General features: G+C 41.4%; 1 protein-coding gene and 1 non-coding gene across 2 annotated transcripts in view; both read left to right on the forward strand.

The window, feature by feature from the left end:
* Positions 1 to 21,082, forward strand: part of LOC126249208 (popeye domain-containing 2-like) — a 775,033-nt gene that overhangs the window by 545,160 nt on the left and 208,791 nt on the right. The window lies entirely within an intron of this gene.
* Trnat-agu (transfer RNA threonine (anticodon AGU)) lies at positions 1,528 to 1,600 on the forward strand. The gene has a single exon. It is a non-coding gene; the product is annotated as a tRNA-Thr (tRNA).

Here is a 21,082-nt window from a genome sequence, read left to right on the forward strand (position 1 = left end):
TTTTTATATATAAATGACCCAATATTCAAGGAATTCAGCACCATATAGGATGAACCTATTATGGTTTCCTTGTGACCACTCTTCGTGTACACCGAGTTTTATCTGAAACACATTTGTCGTAGGATGCATATATTTTTCTATGCATTGTCCTTTAAAAGCTTAAAGTGGCACTCTTTTTAAATTGTATTAGTTCCAATCACAGACTTGTCGCAGATGATGCGTTTATTTTTGAGGAAATGTTACATGGTAAAAACCGTGGTAATATCCAGTCAGATTGTCATTAAATATTTATTATGATGCAAATATTTATTACCTGCTCTTAATGTACACAAATATAATGTCGTGCGCCTCACGAAACATAAAATGTAGCCTTTGATTATGAGCGTAATGAGCCATACCTAGAATATGCGATACCATTTAAACATATAGTAGCAATACGTGAGGAAAAAACTGACCAGTCAAGCAGTTAGAGTGGTGAGTGAAGCAAATGGCAGTTATTGATTGGATAGTGGGAAACTGTAGAGCATGGATGTGAGCAATGCTTACAAACCATTTTTAAAGCCCATACTGAGTGATTGTTCGAGTGTCTGCAACGTATAGCTTTTATATCTATATTTCCAGCCCCAACTCCCCCAATTTTCACTTACTTCATTAGCTAATGCTACGCGGGAAGAACAACTAGCAGCAAGTCTATATGCAGGTTTTAATTTCTTTGACTTTACTGTTATCATCATTTTTCGAGTCTAATGTGGGACAAACTAATATGTCGCTTGACTTTTCACGCTTTCTCGGCATTACACATTCTGATGACAATTAAAACTGTAACACGGGGAGAATGGCACATAACGAAATTTTCCTGCATTTCGCAAAATGTTTGACATTACGATTTCGCTGTACACAACATACCGTTGCTGAACAGTCTCATTAAAGTCTCGAAGTTATGCACTAGGTCAGTTCTGCATATCTCGGAAGTAACAGTGCTATGACATTCGCTTGAGGTACGCCCGAAATTACACTGCTGGCTATTAAAGCTGCAATACCACGAAATGAAAAGTTACCCAACGTGTTTCTCTTTCAGAAACCGCATTTCATTATTGGTTGTTATGATTCATATAAGAAAACGGAAGGTCTACTGGCACGTGACGGAATTCGACAGCCGCAAGATCGTGTCATAGCAAGACTGCGGTTTATCATTTCGCGATGTTGCTGCTCGCTATTCTATAACTGTCATCCTAATGTAGGAAATTGTTTTGGTAGCAGCGTAACAAGTGCCCATACACATATTTTTTGATACACGTGTGGTGTCTGTTCTTTGGGATATGTTGAACAGATTAAGACAATGAAGGCTAGTGATCCCTTCAGTGCAGATGCACACCAAGCTCGAACTCTTACGATAATCTGTGAGATGCTGCGAGTAATGAGGCCAATGAGCAGAGGCACAACATCAGTAGTTTATGGTATAAGTTGAGATTTTGGGTCTGGAGGGAGGCGTGCTAGGGTAGTCCGTGTGGTTGTGGTGACCACTGTGTCTGGATGGCGTAGTAGTCAGCGCATCTGCTTAGTAAGCAGGAGACCTGGGTTCGAATTCCAGTCCGGTACAAATTTTCAACTTGCCCCACTGATACAAATCAATGCCCACTAGCAACCAATGTCTTTAACTCCTGCGTGTCTTGACATTTATTTTTATTTACTTCTTTATTTGTTTAGTACCATTGAATACTGACCTGCTGCCTGGATACAATTGCAGGTCGTATTATATCTGTTATTAAAAGTGTTCATCTTACTGTACAGATATGCTGTTCTACAACATTGGATGCTATCCAGCTACGTTAGCTTAACGTGTTAGTAAATTAAAATTACCTTCTTGTGGTAATATACCAGTGTGTTTGCATTTGTAACTAAGTTATGAATTTACTATTAATTCAATCGTCTATGCTCAGCTACACATGTTTGACATTATAAAAATTATTTATCATTTATTTTCTAGTATTATTATCACACATTTCTTCGTCCATGCAACGACTACCACCTCACTCAAGGAGGCACGGAAGGGCACGCAGATTTTACTACACCTCTGACTCGTTTCAGCCCCTAGCCGGCTGACAGAACGTTACTCTCTAGCCACTGGAATCTGCGCATGTAGTGGTGCTGCATTGCACGGTGAGGTGATCAGATAAGGATGTGCGTATATAGCACAGAGCCAGGAATTTTCGTCAATACCTTTTCTCCCCGCATTGCTCCGCTTCATTGCCATTTTGCCCGAAGCTACGTCATTATGTGCCCGTAGTCTCTCTCACCTAAGAGTTGGACAGAATCCCTGGAATTGGCCTTTATCGGTCAGTGTCTGAGATGACCCAGAGAGAGCAAATTTCGCTTTAGACGTTACGTCTCGCTCTGAGCTGTTTGTGTCATGTCTTTGCAGTTCTGCTGACGCACATCGTTGTATTCGCTTGATCAAGTTGCGCGCCTTGCAGTGATGCACGCCTGCAGTTCCTTTTGCGAGTGAACATCTGAAATAAGCCGCGAAACATCGCACGCTTCTCCGGATCGCAGCATTTCGTACGTCGACATTCGTCGGACAACACATCTGTAGCGATGAGTAACATGATACGTGTTCCTACAGAGAAGGACGACGTGCTCCGGGTCTCCAATGGCACAGCACACATAGTAACTAAAAGGGATGGGGTCGATGCCCAGAGCGGCCCTTGTGGAAGGACAAAGGCTGTAAAATCGAAGTCTCATTGACGTTATCTTTCACCAAGACAACCCAAAACCGTATAGTGCCCGTGCTGTCCTAACCTACCTCGACATTTAGGGTGTTCGAATGTTGCCCTTGCCAGCACGTTCTTCAGATCTCTTACCCTCTGAAAACATCTGATCTCTGGTAGTCGAGAGAGTAGCATGCCACCTCTCTCCAGCCACTACGATTGACGAACTCGGCATAGAGTTAAGGTAGCATGGAATGGTGTTACTCGTGTTTGTCATCGAAGCTCAGACTGTATGCACAGTCCGGGTACAGCCATTGTTGCTGACAGAAGTGGCAAATCTGAGTACTAATTTAGTTCCCTGTACATCCGGAAACCAAACTAAAAATTTTATCGTGCATTCTTCGTATTATACTGGATCCGCAAAATAAGTAACCTTTCGGTATTTGTTACCCTTTCTGGTGGTACAGATCTAATGGCCGCCAGTTTATTTTTGGTCTGATGATTTTCCCCGTTAATAACGATGTGAAGAGCTCTATGGGCTAAGATGTCTTCAATCCAATCACAAAACTGGTAAGATATCCCGTAAACGCTTGATTTCTGCACTAGGTGACAGTGTAGAATTGTGTAGAATATCTTCTGGAAAGCGAAGAATAAGATATTAACCAGAGCTCTGTTATTTAGTGCCATCTAGAAATAAATCATGAGCATAGTTAACTGAATTTCTCACGACCGCTAGTCGCGGGAACATTTTGAGAACGGAAGTCTCCTTCGTTTTTTCCTCTCTATTTTTTCGTATCTTCTGACTGGTTTGCTAGCGAACTTACTGCACTTCGTTTATTAAATGATGCCAAATTTTTATTTTAAGTATATCGCTAATCTCATGTTTTGCTACTACTCAATTATTCCCTATTTCTTAGGCTTACTGCCAATCTATTTTATATGTTTCATAATGCCGTGCGTAAAAGATGCTCAATTACTAGAAAACAGATGGGCGTCAACGATAAAGGCCTCAGTTACGTTAATCTATCGGAAGACTCTCTCTGAAGGGGAGAATGACAAGCGCCTTTTCCGCAATAGTTTGGAACGCTTTGTTGATATATCGACTCGGGATGAACTGTTGCTAGACGGAATCAAATGCTTTCACACGATCTGTATAGACTTGAACAGATGGTCTTTCGTTTATTCAACGATTTTAGTAGTTTTTCAGTTCAGCTTTCACTTTATCGGTGAAAAATTTGATTGGAAGACGAAATATTTGGGACTTAACTGCCATCTTTCGATTCGTTACCAGTTATGGCAATGAAGGACTCGATAGTGGTCTTCATCAGTTTATTCCTTAAACTAAGACCAAAACTGCTTAGGGTTTCTCATCAGATAAGATATTGCTTTCAAACAATTGAACGCTTCTCGTATTTTCTCCACACACAGGTTGATATAATTCAGCACTTGTTTGCCGGGAGACTTTAGATTGTTTACATCTGTGACGAGAGTTTTCTTTGCTTTAGTAACATCTTTGTCAGATCGGACTAACAATTTACATTGTTTCGTTAAAAATTACCGGGCACGTGACTACGTCGCCAAGTTGCACGTGGACAAAACGTTGTTCTGTATAACAGTATAACGATATGGTCATGTGTCTGGAAAGGTTTTATTGAATATCACAAAGGTGACATAATCCTACACTGTTAAACAGCGTACCTTGTGGTTACACAATGAAGGGTGGAGCGAAATGTCACAGGTTTGTTCGCTGCGCAAGTGAATGCAACACAAACACTGAGAAGTCTCAACTGGCAGATGCTCCAAGACGGACGCCTTATAGTCAGGAATACCTACTTAGAAAACTGCAGTAACCGTTTTCCAGCCTACTGTGTCTCTTTCATAGAGGCCAAAACATTGTAGCCACTGCCCACAGCGCAACTGAATGATGTGGTAGGAAAGGTATATAAGGAGAGCAGAGATGAACAGGGAATTATTCTAGCTGCGATATGGACCGCAAGTGGGGGAAATCCATTGACATAAGCAGCTTTGACAAATTGTTTTCGCCCGGCGCGTGGAAAGCAACATCTCGGAAACGACAGACATGGCCGGCTGTTCGCGTGGTACTGCTGTGAGCATCTATGGAAAGTGGTTGAACAACATTTCAACCACGAGTAGGTGACAAGTTGTTGAACGTGCATACCTTATCAAAGAACGTGGAGATTGGAACACAGAACGTGGAGATCAGAGGTTTGCCCGCTCTGTAAAGCAGGATAGGTCGATATCTGTTGCGAATCTAACAACTGGGTACAATGCTGATGAATGCACGAATGTTTCGCAGCACACCGTTCAGCGCACATTTGAACATGGCACTCCGCAGCAAACGACCCATACGTTTTCGCATGTTGCCCCAGCGACAGCGTAAATTACGACTGGAGTGAAAACAGGGTCATCGAGTTTGTCCTTAGGTCGGATGAATCACGTTTCATGTTACACGAGGTTGTGTCAAGATACGCTGTTATCCAGACGAACAGCTACTCGGAAACACGAAACGCGTCACGGGCTCAGACTGTTGAGGGAGCATAATGCTATGGAAGACATTCACCTAGGTTACCATGTTACCTATGGTAATAATGTAATGCCTCATGACAGCTGTGGACTATGTGAACATTATTGCGAACCACCTGCATCCCTTCATGCTTGATGTCTTCCTCGACGACGATGACATACTCCAGCAGGATAATTGTCCGTGTCACAAGGCCACAATCGTGTTACAGTGGTTTCAAGCGCGTAGTAGTGAACTCACTTTACTGCCTTGACCACAAATTTTTCCTGATACGAATCCAGTAGAACGCATAAGGGACATTAACGGGCGCAGCTCCGCGCCCACAACCGTAATTTACAGGAATTCCATGACCACTGGTTAGACATCTTGTGCCACTTACTTCTGGGAACCTACCAAAGACTTGTCAAATCAGTAACATGCAGAATCGCCGATTTATGGCGTTCCAAAGGTGTAAAAACGCATTATTAAGGAGGTAGTCGTCATGTTTTGGCCCATCTGTGTGTAATAGCCTAATAATAGCATGTAAGTAGTCATTCTTCATGAGTTGAGTTAGTGAATGAAATGGGAAGATGCCATAACGCATTGTAAAAGCATTAAGAATCATGACGAGTTTCCCAGTTCCCTTCTTAAAGATTCTAACATTTTAAAAGTGTTTTAAATGTGTAAATATGGCTGATGGATTTGAAATTCTGGACAATCCATCTTTTCCTAGAGACAAGTACAAAAACAGCTAACATATTTCACGGTGCGTAGTGGAGGGCACTTCTGGTAGCACCGTCTTTTTCCCTCTCCTTTTCGATTCGCAACTGGCACGTGGGAAGAGAGATTGTCGATAAACCTCTGTATTAGCTCTAATTTCTCGGATTTTCTCGTTGTAGTCATTTTGCAAAATGTATGTGGGTGGAAGTAAATGTTTCCCGATTCTTCCCGGAACGTATTCTGTTGGAATTTCAGTAGTAAAATTTTCTGTAAGTAGCAACGCCTCTCTTGTAGCGTTTGCCACTGGAGTTTGTTGAGTACCTCTGTAATGCTCTCGCGACGACTAAACGAACACGACGCGAAATGCGTCGCTCTCCGTTGGATCTGACGTAGGTCTTCCCTTAATGAAACCTGGTAAGGGTCCTAAACTGATGAGAAATGCCCAACAACCGGTGAATCAAGTGTTTCGTAAGTCACGTTTTTCGTGGATGAATAGCATTTCCTTAAGATGAGACTCACGTAGCGTGTGCACGTGTGGCCATGCATTCCTGGTCAATACAATTTGTATACCAATATTTGTGTCAAGCTTGGAAATGCGGCCCTTTCTAAGCATAGCGGCATGCCTTCCCCGAAGGTGTAAACCAAAATTTCGACTACTTATGATGCGCTACCCGCAGTTTCTGTACGATGTATGCACATGCCTCAAGAAGGTGAAAGGCGTCAATAAGGCTTACGCTATTTTTTCAAACTAGTCTGTTTTTTACTGCTGGAAATACTCCAAGGCATTTTACGGTAGTTACTGTTTCCAGTGATTTATCAGAAATAGTGTAATCTTATAGCACTCGCGTGCTATAATTCACTTTTGATGATAGCACAGACTAAAGAACTGAAACTGGAGTTTGTTTCGAGAGCTGGTAGTCGTGTAGCGTTGGTGACTGTGGGGTCAGTGTCATGGCACCTAACCTTTCCATACCGCAAGATAAACGGACAGCGGCTGCGGCTGCCTGGTAATCGCCGCACTTACTTGTCACTCTTCCCCCGCATCTTTGCCCATGTTTCGAGTCACTGGTAGCAACCATTGTTTTCAATTCTCTAGCTTTCTCTAACAACTCAGTATACTTACCTTGACGTCACCAGGCTGCTTGCTGCACAGACGTTTATCGACATGGGAGAAATCTGTAGGTGGAGGTAACACGAAAGCCTCACAGTAAAACGTTTTGAATGCTGCTGTTTGATTAACTATGAAAAGCGTTGTAATGGTGCAAAAGCTTTACAAAATGTATTCGTAAAACTAAGGAAGACAAGAGACCAGGTTGGTCTACATCTGCATGATTACTATGCAGTTCACTCTTCATTGCTTGGCAATTAAACAGCCTGACAGAATAAAAATCGAGTATATCTGGCAGTTTAAAAGAATCTTATTGGGTTCTTGGAGAGCACTCAAAGCGACATTATTTGAGACCTTTTCTGCTGCCTACATTACGGCATACTGTTCTGATCCCTTTATTCATCCTTTGACCAACCGATGCTAGGTTTTCCTTCATCCTTGAAACTCATGTGATGATGTGCATGTTCTTCTGTTTGGCACTGTTAAATAAAAAGAGGATTTTTACTGCAGCTTGATAAATGATTAATACATGTTCAGGAGACATATTCCAGCACTATGATTTACATAGTACTTCTTGGAAAAAAATCTGTGCATATTATTTTGTTGTATCCCTATCTACCTAGTTTAGAATGAATGAGAAACATAAACCACCTCAGAAGCAGCAGCATTCCTAATTAAGTCTTAGAATTTATCTAGCTCATAAGCATAAGCGAGTATATTTTTTGTGAGAATAAATGAGGTAATGCAGGACTCCGACAGAGGACCAAAATTCTCGTAGTTGAGCGTAATAAGTAGCCTAAGGTAGCAGTCTTGTTGGTATCAGATGTGTCCCAACAGAGATGAGCCGTTCCCGACCGTACTGTTTAGTATTGCTAGCGTACATTAGCTCATTCTTTCATAATAACTCTGATAGAGTGCTGTTAAAGTGCCTCGCCGAATTTCAGAACTAAGACGACACTCACTCCTAATCAAAGTTTTTACTTTTTCTGTCCTAGCGTCAGTGCTGCTTAATTGTCTGTGCTTTTTTGGCAAACATAGTACAAAATTACATTTAGATTACTTCACAGCAAGACAAAATTAACCACCAAATAATCTTTAATCAAGGTTTAAAAAGTTTTTCCATGAGCTTGGTGACAATTTAAATTATCGGAACATGTAGTAATAGTTAGTGTCTTCAAAGTCAGCTGAGCTACATATAAACCACGGAGCTTAGCGGCCAGTGTTAAGCGCTTAACCAAAATATGGAATAAGCTGTCTTCAGAAAGCTCAACGGCCATTCTCAGTCTTTGGTTAGTTTGTAATCTGACGTACCTACTGCCAACGCTTCTTTGTCTAGCGAGCGGCGAAAGGTATATAAATTGTCGTTGTCCTTACATACCCACAATCTCCAGTAAATCTGCGGAGCGCAGTACTGGATGACATTGGAACTTTTCCAATGGAATCACGGTGTCAAAGTAGTCTTAACAAGTTTATTAGGTTCACTTGTGCTTGTTCAGCTGGAACTAAATCAACTAATGACTTTTTGCATCCTGATAACACCCCACAATATTCTAACAGGAACGACTAAAGCTGACTATTGTAAATTTCGGAGCTATGGTTGTTCTACCACCCGTCAAGGTCATTTATTTTTAAAACTTTGCGCTCGCGTACACCCGAGGAGTAAATGTAGAAAACACACACACACACACACACACACACACACACACACACACACACATTACTAAATTACATAATAAAGATAAAATATACACATAAAATCTATTTACCATGCAAGATATGTTGTATGTTGCGAGTGTTGCAAAACATTTATTCTTTAACTTCAACATTTGCAGTCTTACAAAAGATATATGTAATGTTACCATTGCTACATGTTATGAATTGCTTAACAATAGTGGTTATGTTGCAAAAACAATTAACAGTCGTCTAAGTGCTACAACTGCAATCGTGTATTGAAAAATGAAACGTACAGTCGACGGCGTAAAGATTATGTTCTTACAAGAAAAATTATTTGGACTGTGAACCCCCAAGCACCTAAAGCCGATCAGTTTACAGTGTAAATTTTGATATTTACGACCTTCTTCCATTCAACTGAACATTCAGTGTTCACGCCATATAATTAAGTAATTCATCTGCAAATATTTGTCACATAGTTGGTGTGGGGTTGCGAACCTGTTCCTTCGCCTGCATAACAGCACAGATAGCCTGTCCTTGGCTCGTTGTCTGGAAGCCAAATCTTGGATCGAGATACTCCAAACAGTGTATGAACAACAGAATTTGAAACATTTAACCACCTGGTCATTTTATGGCAAAAACCAAATCAATAGCGTGTGGTGGTGTCCTGTCCGTATGACTGTACTTCTAGTTCTATCAACGCGAAGTCTATGCAGCACTGGTCTACTCTGGTTGGTAGTAAGGCTGTAGAAAACACAGTTTAAATTCTATTCATGCCGTTAATTTTTACATTCTACATTGGATTCCTCTGCTCATATATATATAGTAGAGCACTCAGCGATTTAGGAACTGAACAGCGAATGTCTGTATCGGTAGCTTCGGTTACCACGAAACTTTACTCATAACTATTTTATTTGCAGTAACGTGCGCCACCACCACAAATTGCCTGGATGGTAAAATTCTACCACCATCGCTGCCTCTGGGTGGGTAAAAGTATCCGTTAATTTTTCTTCCATTCCTGTGCAGTTTCGATTGTGAAGCCACATTCAGATTATTGTTTGAAATACACATCAACCTTAACATAGTTCAGAAATAAAATACAAAACTAACATTGGTTATTTAGGCCGGCCGGCGTGGCCGAGAGGTTCTAGGCGCTTCAGTCTGGATCCGCGCGACCGCTACGGTCGCAGATTCGAATCCAGCCTCGGGCATGGATGTGTGTGATGTCCTTAGGTTAGTTCGGTTTAAGTAGTTCTAAGTTCTAGGGGACTGATGACCTCAGGTGTTAAGTCCCATAGTGCTCAGAGCCATTTGAACCATTTCTTCTGGTTATTTAGATGAAAGTACAAAAAGAAGACTTACATAGTGTATCCAATCAGAAAGGCCATACTTGGATTAGAGTCTACGAACACATACAAGGGAGGCTTTTACGACCGGATGGTACTGTTGTTGATCATTCTTCCGGGTTATATGGCCATGGTCGATGGAATTCTTCTTTTCCTAGGAATAGAATAATTCATGGACCACGGCCATATAACCCGGAAGAATTATCTACGAACACACTTATCAAATCACACAGTGGTAAAAAAGAAACTGGTGGTTGGCCTAGGGTGCAATGAAATGAAATAAAAGTTATGCTCAATGAAAAATTGTTGCCAAACAAGATAGGGTTACATCATATAATAAACCGTTTTTAAACCTTACGTGGCGCCACGATTAAATATACGGCACCAAGTATTTCTCGAATAAATTTGATGTAACATACCACTTAGAAATGTAATAACGTTCTTGATTATTAAATAAGGTTCTCCTTTATTATGTCCCCATCATTTTTAATTATACTGCACTTCTGTGTAATTTTACTGTATACTAGACGAAAGCCCTTCGTTTTTCCCATTGTGCAATTCGAGGAGTGCTTCGGATGTAATTAGGATATGTAGATTTAATGGGTCACACTATGTAAGTCATATTGTTATCCTTCGGCTAAACAGCGAATGTTTGCTTTACATTTTACAACTTAAGTATGTTACCTTTTATATGTACAGGGGCGACAAAAGTATGGAAACGTGGAAAAACAACACATTACCATGCCTGTATGATACAGGAAAACCGTTGACAGCTTCCACTCGTCTCGGGATGGATGTATTCGGATTCTGTATGGTTTTCAACAGAATCTTATACCATTATTCCTGCCAAATAGTAGCCGATAACGGCTGTGTGAACAGGGGCCCTATCGTTTTGGGACACAGCATCACCATTGGGAACAAACATTGTACCATGGGATGGATCTGATCAGCCAAAATGGTCATATAATCCTTGGCCGTAACGCGACCTTGCAGAGTACGTTTGGGGCCCATGGAATACCGTAATATCGCTGCCCAGCTCATCACCATGTTTCAAAAAAATGGTTCAGGTGGCTCTAAGCACTATGGGACTTAACATCTCAGGTAATCAATCCCCTAGAACTTAGAACTACTTAACCCTCACTAACCTAAGGACATCACACACATCCATGCCCGAGGCAGGATTCGAACCTGCGACCGTAGCAGCAGCGCGGTTTGGGACTGATGCGCCTAGAACCACTCGGCCACAACGGCCGGCTGTTGTAACCTATCCAGTGCCCATCACTGGCACAGAATGTTATATCAACAGTGCAACAGACTACGCCGAATTCAAACAGACCATTGGTTAAAAAACCACAGGGTAGTGACCAAAAAATCTGTACCACATTCAGTAGTGCTCACATTGCTGCACTAAATTATTGATTACTTGAAAAAAGTACCTCGTTAACTAAATTACTTATGTCTGACACACTATATACAAGTTTATTTCGTTATTGCTTTCGTAGGTAACACTTCCTAATATTGCCTAAGTGCAACCATGCTACATAACAGTTAAATTTTTCCCACTTTTGCACTGACATTCGACATTACTGAATTGCTTTTCCAAAGTAACCTCCCACTCTATGAGAGTCCACGGTAATCTTCATAACTCTTCACATAATATGCCGCGTCAGCGGATATTACTAACAATGATTACACTGATTTGTCCACTGATTTCGTGTGTCATTATGTGCACCCTCCACGAATAAACCGAATAATTACTCACTGTTGCCCTATCAATCGAAGGAAAACTTCCAAGCTCGTATTTCATTACGTTGACAACTTGTTCAAATAACTTGTGCGACAGTTTCACGCGAAACCCGATCGACGACTCTTCCCCCTCGCATTCTGGTGCGTGACCCGTGGCGTTTGGGCACTGTTGAACAAAAATAGGAACCCAGTGCCCCTGATGGAAAAGGCGCACTCAGCTACGAAAGTTCCAGAGAACCAGCGATGCGTAAAGAATACGATTTACGTCATACTACTATCGATAGTAGGATCCCTGTACGGACTTTGCAACCAGTATATGGCCACCAACGTATATCTCGCGTAGACATGATGAGAATAAGATAAGGAGGATTAGAGCACGTGCAGAGGCATGTAGACTGTCTTTTCTCCTTCAACACGCGAACGGAGTAGGAAATAAAATTGGTAATACTGATATGATGCACCCTCCGCCATGCGAAGTACAGCGGCTTGCAGAGTATAGGTAAACATGAGTGGTCTGTGTTCTTTCCCATTCACGCTGGACACCTCGCAACCCCATAGATTCCGATAAATGTGTGTTAGGAGGGGGGATACTTCGGCAGCGTATTCAATTTAAAATGTGGTGGAGACTCCATCAGTGTCCAGTGCCTTGTTCGCTTTGAGTAGTCGTAATTGTTTGTAATTACTGTTGGCGCTTATTTTTCCGTATTTCTCATTTGCGATTGTGCGCGGCTATCGTAGGCAAGCATAGTAGTTCATTTACCAAATAAAAATCAATAAACAGCAGTATGTTTTCAGAAGTTATTTTATTCAGAAGACCAGTTTGGGCACCTCATCATTGTCATTTTCATGCCCCTGCATCTGAAAAACGAGAATACATTTAGTATATGTCAAGGTATACCAGTAATTGACATTACAAAAAATGAAGCGTAATAAGAAGTCCTTAAAACCTATAAAATGCAACATGCAGCTTGTAGAGTATCTGTGCATACAAAGCACAACAAAGCAGAATATGTAAAGAGACTGTTTAGCATCGAAACTATTTTCACATAACAGTTATGCGGTCTAAGGCACTGCAGTCATGGACTGCGGCAGGTCCGGGCGGAGGTTCGAGTCCTCCCTCGGGCATGGGTGTGTGTGTTTGTCCTTAGGATAATTTAGGTTAAGTAGTGTGTAAGCTTAGGGACTGATGACCTTCGTAGTTAAGTCCCATACGATTTCACACACATTTGAACATTTTGAACATAACAGTTATGATAGAACATGCCAAACATTACAAAAACAAAAAATTAATAATATACAAAATATTGTTAATGAAGCTTGTCTAGTCTTTTTTTATATAAAAATTTCCATAACTTATATAGATGAGAATGACCATTATTACTAGGAGGAACTGTCCACATTCAAATTAAAAGAATATTTTTGCTTAAGAATTGTGGTGATTATCGTCTATATGAGTTATGGAAATCATCTGTAATGAAAGAAGACTAGACAAGCTTCATTCGTTTGTGCGCCCGATTTTGTATATTGCCTATTTTTTTCGTTGCTATGTTTGGCATGTTCTGTTGTAATTGGTATGTCAAAATATTTAGGTTCTATGCTAACCAGTATGTGTATGTATTCTCCTTCGTTGTGCTTTGTGTGCACAGGTACGCTTTTTAAAGCTGCTTGTTTTATTTTGTAGGTTTTAAGGACTTTCATACGCTTCATTATCTCTAATGTCAATTAGTGGTGTACCTTAGCATATACTACATTACTACATGTATACTCGTTGTTTTTAACATGTAGGAGCCTGAAGATAGCGTTAATGAGATTTTTAGACATTGAAAGTATTGTGGTATCCTCATGCCTGAATGAACATTTAAAGGTGCAATTTAATATTCCCGAATCCTGCCTGTTGTCTTCAGTTTCAGCACCAGCTTGACTAGCGAGAGACTGGATGTTTAGATCTGATCATTGACTTTGGTTGTTTCGTGAACTGTTATTATTTTCTGACGGTGAAGCATTGTGGAATTTAAGCAGACCACCAGTTTGGTAACAGGTTTAGTAAACTGCGCTGAAGTGTAATCGTGAAAAAATGGTTCAAATGGCTCTGAGCACTATGGGACTTAACATCTGTGGTCATCAGTCCCCTACAACTTAGAACTACTTAAACCTAACTAACCTAAGGACATCACACACATCCATGCCCGAGGCAGGATTCGAACCTGCGACCGTAGCAGTCGCGCGGTTCCGGACTGAGCGCCTAGAACCGCTAGACCACCGCGGCCGGCTGTAATCGTGAAGATTTTCTAGCAGATAGTAAGCGGATTTCCGTACTAACCTGTGTTAGAATTTGACACGAGTTAATGGAAACTAATTTACTTCAGGTAAACCTTCTGATGCAGAGTTAATTCATAAGCTACAGTACCTCACCATTCGAAGATTAAAATGAAGTCTGATCACAGTTCGGTGCTATAGAGCAAGTACTACGTGTTTACATTACTGCGATAGCCCCAGGATTTCACGGTGTAAACCAGCGGCGCAGAAAATGGGGAAGCAGTAGCGATGCGACAACATAAATAGAGCGCTCCCTGCTGATGCGTACACTCAGTCGACTATTTGCACTGCCTGAGGCAGTCGCCCCTGCCCTAAAATGCTAAGACGAGACACTGGCGGGTTGGCAGACGCAACATGTGGCACAGTCGCTGCTACTGAATGCGCCACGCGCCAGTACCGGACTCCTAAAACTATTGCGCGGCACACAAACTAAGAGCTCTCAAAGACCTACAGCAAAGCCAACATGTTTGTCTACACGTCTGGCAAAGGTACCAGAACTCCTAAGCTGCAGTACATGGATGGTGTAGACTTTAATGTGGAAGAGACTTCGTTTGACTAAGACCTGTCTTTTTATGGATATGTTTGATTCTAAAGACCTTCAGTCAACAAAATATCACTGTCAATAAAGAACATGAAAATCTGATACGAGCCGCGATCGTAATACCACATGTGAATACGAAGTTACGTTTTGATCGTTTTGATTAAGTTATACCACACAGCTGTACACATTTCGGCCTATACAATCAGCATAATCTGAGAGTTAAAAATAAAGGAAACAAAAAAGAAGCAATTTTATACGAAACATTACAAATCCGCATATAGAGGCTACATGAAATGAAACTTTTCGCCGTATCTCGCTATGTCTCTGTATACAAAAACGTACCACAGACTAGTGCTGTCTGCTCAGTTTTGAGTTTTTATGTTTTTTGTGTACTTTTGCTTCTCTGTCCGTTGAAGGTACAGCGGGTTGTTAGAGTTTTTACGCATTGTAGAATCAAGATCGTTTGATCCAAATACCTCTGGCGTAGAGGGCATGGCCAGACGTAATACTTAAAGCGGGTTTTATAGATCGGGAATTTGACTTACATAGGAAACCCTCTGGTAAACATGGGCAGAACCAGGAAATGTTTTTATTGCGTAAATGCGCTAATGTGTATTAGTTCGGTGACTTGCTTGACGTGTGCAGGACGTCTCTTTCCCAGACGGCAAATACGTGATCTCTGTCCAGTGAGGCAGACTGCTTTAAGTAAAACACAACTATGGCCAAAAGGCGTCGTTTTGCTCAATAATCTCTTCATGTAAATTCGTTTTAAGTAAAATATAAAAATTTATTTAAAGCAGACGGTCATGTCTTTCGTTTAAAATCTAGAAAAATGATAAAATATATCATTAACTAATGTAACGAGAGTACAATTTCAAAGTCAGGCTAGTCCAGTACTCAGGGAAAGAGCGGAGGGAGAGGGTGAAACGTGATGCCGGCACACAGCCTACTCATGTCGAATAACACCGAGGGAGCCGCCGAGTTTCGCGTCCCCATCCGACGGACTGATGACCCTCAGCAGTGTCTCATGCCCTCACTGAATGAGACACTGCCAAAAGGTTAGGAATTTAATCCGTGACGTTGGCGCAAAACTGGTGATGTGTTACAAACAGTGTTAGTAATAAAGAACTAATAAATTAGAACGTGCTGCGTGATGCGGCAGGTTTAGCGCATGAAGTTCGAAAATTGAGTAAGCGCTAAATTTTCTTCCTTTCATATTTTGTGAGAGCTGTCAGCGAGAAAATTTGGTAAAGGTTTGAAATTATGTTTAAAGTTTGCTGAAAGCCAATAAGTGCTCTCGTCAAATACTGGATGAATAACGTCTGGGTATTAGCGCGTCTTGGTGAAATGTGTATACAAATATGCGTGAAACGTGTTAAATATATATGCTGTGTGCGTACGCGGGCAAAGCCACGCGTAAAAAGTTCCTTCTAAACCCATGGATAGACTTCTGCCGAACTTTGTATGCTTACCACTTACCATTTGGAAGTAAATGCTGTGTCACTTTGGGGGTGGTACATCCAAACACTGTATGAAAAATGTGTTACAAACAGTGTTAGTAATAAAGAACTAATAAATTAGAACGTGCTGCGTGATGCGGCAGGTTTAGCGCATGAAGTTCGAAAATTGAGTAAGCGCTAAATTTTCTTCCTTTCATATTTTGTGAGAGCTGTCAGCGAGAAAATTTGGTAAAGGTGGAAATTTACGCCACCACATCTCTTCAACTCATCGACGAAATACTGGCAAATGTTTCACCACCGTAATTCGAACCGGCGTACCTCCAAGTCGAATAAAGCGTAGTCAGAAATGTTTAACCACCCTTCTAAACCAAAACCTGGCGCGTGAACAGAAATTTAAAAACAAATAATATCATATTGGAGAGGATCAAAACCTATGAAGTTATATTGTCAACATGGCGGCCATTTTTAAAGACGCCATCTTCGATGTAATTCTTAATTTCCAAATGGAAAAGAGGTAATATAACACATCAAACAGAAAATTTCATCAGCAAAGCAATGATGCCTTTCATTTGAGCATAACTTCATTCATTCTCGAGTTACGACAAATTTTTCTTCCTAACAGGTAACCTGAAAGCTGGTGGCGTTAACACAGGCCGCACACACTGAGATCGTTCTCATATCAGGAGAGAGAAATAGAGTGTGACAGCACCCGTGTTATCACAGAGGATTTCAACCTACCACGTCCAAACACATTACCCATTATCCACAGTATGGAGGCGAAATTCTAATGAAATTCCGTGAAATTGGCCCTGTCGCACATCAATCGAAAGCTTTGTGATAGTAAACGGCTGCAGATGGAGCAACATTAACAGTCGTTCTGGCGCTGGAGCGCAGCACCCGCCGCATCTCGCAGGAGAATGCCCTCCGCGAGGAATGGGTGAAACCGATAAAGGCCAACCTTAAAACGTGCAGCCCAACATATCGAGCACATACTGTAGTCTTTACGTGTTTATCAACAATGTTTTTTCTTATTAGGTACAAAATGTGACATAACTCGGGAATGAATAAGGTTATGCTCAAGTGAAAGACACCATTTTTATCTTGAAACTGTCTATCTGTTAATTACGTCACATAACCCCTTTCTAATCGAAAATTACAAACAGCATCCAAGAATGCGTACCATGTTAGTAACACGGCCTCGCAGGTACTATTTCCTCTTCCGTCTCACACTCGCTGACTTAAAATTTCTGTTTTTTTTTTTCATCTGTTCTTGTTTTCAAAGGATGGTTACACGCGCGCGCGCGCACTCACACACACACACACACACACACACACACACACACACACACCGCGCTGTGTTGCATAAAATAGAGAGTATCGTAACATTGAAAAATTTCTTCAAGCTATAGTACATGGTACGTGTTCATACGTGGGTTCCTGAAGTGGCAGTGCGTATCCTTGTCTTTTTGAGTGAGGTATGTTCCTTTACGTATTTTTGTAGACCTGTAATCCATACATATTGCAAACATGGATGGATGTATATACAGGGTGTCTCCTGAGAGTTGTCAGGCGCTTCTTCTCTGGTGTTTCGGCATATATTTGCAATTTTGTTTTTGCAACGTGTAGCTGGAATCAACCAAAATAAATGCTGCTCATCACGTCTTTGATGCGGCGCCCAGCGTCGACGGAAAGCGTCGGCTAGTTTCCCGTTCCAAATAAAATTATTTTAAAATTGGAATTTTACGTACCCCTTCGTCACAGCTGTCTCACGTAAGTCTAGTGCCGTATTCGGTTTACTGATATGCAGTAACAGGGACAGTAAAACACTAAGAATAAAGAGTCCTCCAGCAGCGGCAGCATCACCCTGACACTTGCTGACCACTACCGCCGTGCAGAAGACCGTTGTTCAGTCGCTGCTGGAATACTAATAACTGTTCGTGTTTCGCTGTTACTTTTAATACATGGCGAAAAAACGAATATCGCACTAGACGCATCTGGCAGCGCTGTGTCGAATGAACACGAAAAATTTCGATTTAAAATTAATTTTTGTTTGCAACGGGAGACAAACCGACATATTCGGTCCACGCTGGGCGTCGAATCTTAAGTGTGATGGGCAGGATTTGTTTGGGTTGATAGCAACAGCATGTTGCAAAAACTAAACTGCAAACATCTGCCGAAACGCCAGAGAAAATACGCCTGACGTCCCATAGGAGAGAGACCCGGTATATGTATGTATGTATGTATTTTCCACATCTCCCTCTACACTACTGGGCCGATTTAACCAAAATCTGGAACACATGTTACTTACAGTCTGGAAAGAAGCGCTGTGGGGGTAAAAATCACTGACCAATCAAAAGGGTGAAGTTGAGAGTGAAAGATAAGTGTAGCCCAAGACGCGCTAATACCCAGACGTTATTCATCCAGTATTTGACGAGAGCACTTATTGGCTTTCAGCAAACTTTAAACATAATTTCAAACCTTTACCAAATTTTCTCGCTGACAGCTCTCACAAAATATGAAAGGAAGAAAATTTAGCGCTTACTCAATTTTCGAACTTCATGCGCTAAACCTGCCGCATCACGCAGCACGTTCTAATTTATTAGTTCTTTATTACTAACACTGTTTGTAACACATTTTTCATACAGTGTTTGGATGTGCCACTGAATGTACCTGCAAAATTATATTGTTGTACACCAAGTAGATCAGGAGAAATGACGGCATAAATATTTAGCTGCGTGGAAACGAAACAGCAGGCCGAAATTCACCAGAGATACAGGTGAAATGTGTATACAAATATGCGTGAAACGTGTTAAATATATATGCTGTGTGCGTACGCGGGCAAAGCCACGCGTAAAAAGTTCCTTCTAAACCCATGGATAGACTTCTGCCGAACTTTGTATGCTTACCACTTACCATTTGGAAGTAAATGCTGTGTCACTTTGGGGGTAAGAACCAGCAAACTCGTATTGGGGCAGGGTGATAACATGTAAAGAGAAGGGGTGAGGAAGAAATGGACAGACAGACAAGGGAAAGGACCACAGATATAGGGGAGGAGGTAGACTGTGAGAGGGAGGGCAGGGGGCTGAATGAGCAGGGAAAGCGATGTGTGTGTGTGTGTGTGTGTGTGTGTGTGTGTGTGTGTGTGTGTGTGTGTGTGTGTAGCTGATGGACAGAGAGGGAAGGAGGAGATGGAATAAATACATACCCGGGCAACGCTGGGTATTCAGCCATTATTTTGTATAAAGTTGCTTCCCATTTGTTCCCTTTACGAGTATTTGTATCTTACAGATTCTAATGACGACGTAACTTTCTGTAGTATATGTAAATAAAAGTGAGAAAGACAAGACATTGTATTAATAAAACATCTAACAATGTTGATCTTGTTGAGCACCACAGCTGATGCTAATGTTAATGATTTATGAAAACTATTGAAGGGCGAGCACACACATTACTGTACACAGCATGCCGTGTGTGCTCGCTATGTTGTGGAGACATGAGACTTTTTACAGAACTTCAAAGAAACATTTTTAAAATCATTATTATTATTATTATTATTATTATTATTATTGTAACAAGACTGTCCATCTGAATATGGGGAAATAAAACAATCGAAAGGCATTATGGAAAAACAGACAATAGTAATATGCTGTATGTTTCATTTGGATACTTAGTGTCACAGTCAGTGTTAACAGCGTTTGTGCAGACAGATAAAAGAGAAAACATAAATGAATGAATAAATAATGTCTCCTTCCATTTCTGCAGTGGTCACTGTACCCTTCGTTCACTTTGGTATTTTGTCCATGATATTTCATTTTCATTGTTGCAGTCTGAGGGCTTTGACCCAGGAGGACAATATGCTATCGCCAATAAGTAATACATGTCAACGGCTTCGTCGGGACGCAGCCCTCATCATTCGGTTTAATAGTTTCGCCATGATTTTGGGAAGTGTCGAAATATTTGCTACCTGTGTTCTTACGATGTGATTGTTGTTCGAAATTGGAGTTCATGCAGAATACAAGTGTGAGGCCACCACTCGCAGAATGTGGTAAAGACATCTAGGGGGTCAACCGAAATAGGTTCGCGAAAATGTACTTAAATCAGCAGTACAGCCTAAAACATATGATCTGCTAATATAAGTCTGCAGAATTGCTTAGACACCCACAGACGCACCTGATCAGCTCCACATTGCGGGTTTCATATCTGGCTGTGGCAAAGTTTACAGGGTTACTCATAAGTATCTCTGGTGTTACAGAAGTTGAAAAACGACACACATCAGTGAATATGAGATCGTCTCTCCAAGTTTCCAATCGTAATACGAGCTGTGGCGTAGTTTCAGAGTACACCACCACGGGGCAGGCCTGTCAGAACAAGTAGATAAATCATCTGCTCCTGCATCGATTTAGTTCACGCCAGCAGATAGCCAACTCATTGAACATATTTCCAAAAGAGGCCTCTGATGTTGCGGCTTCGCATGAGTAACAGCAGCAAATTCAATGAACTGCATGCATGCATTGATGTCTGCCGCATCAAAAACGGTGCCCATATTGATTAAATACCTGTAATGTGAGTTAAAAAACTTTGAGAGATGTCTTATCAACACATATGTTTCTGTTTTCTGTATCATCTTCTTTTTACTGACCTTTATCACATATCTTCGCGGGATCGGCGTGTTAATTTATGGACTTGGCAGTATTTGTGGGAGAGGGTGACCAGATGTCCTTCCTGTTGTCACCAGCGTCCCCCACCACCATCTCCATCCGCATCACTATCTCTACCCTACCCTACTCTACGCCTGCCCTGCGGGACGGATTTGTGCACCCCATTTGTCTGCGTCTAGTGTTATCACATGTGGAAAAGTGTGAACGTTTTCTCAATGTTTGAAAATCGTGCAACTAACGCAGGAGGTGGGTGCCAGCCGGGTATTCACCTTCTGATGAAGGAAACC

The sequence above is a fragment of the Schistocerca nitens genome, chromosome 3 (genome assembly GCF_023898315.1).
Source record: "Schistocerca nitens isolate TAMUIC-IGC-003100 chromosome 3, iqSchNite1.1, whole genome shotgun sequence".
Taxonomy (NCBI): Eukaryota; Metazoa; Arthropoda; class Insecta; order Orthoptera; family Acrididae; genus Schistocerca; species Schistocerca nitens.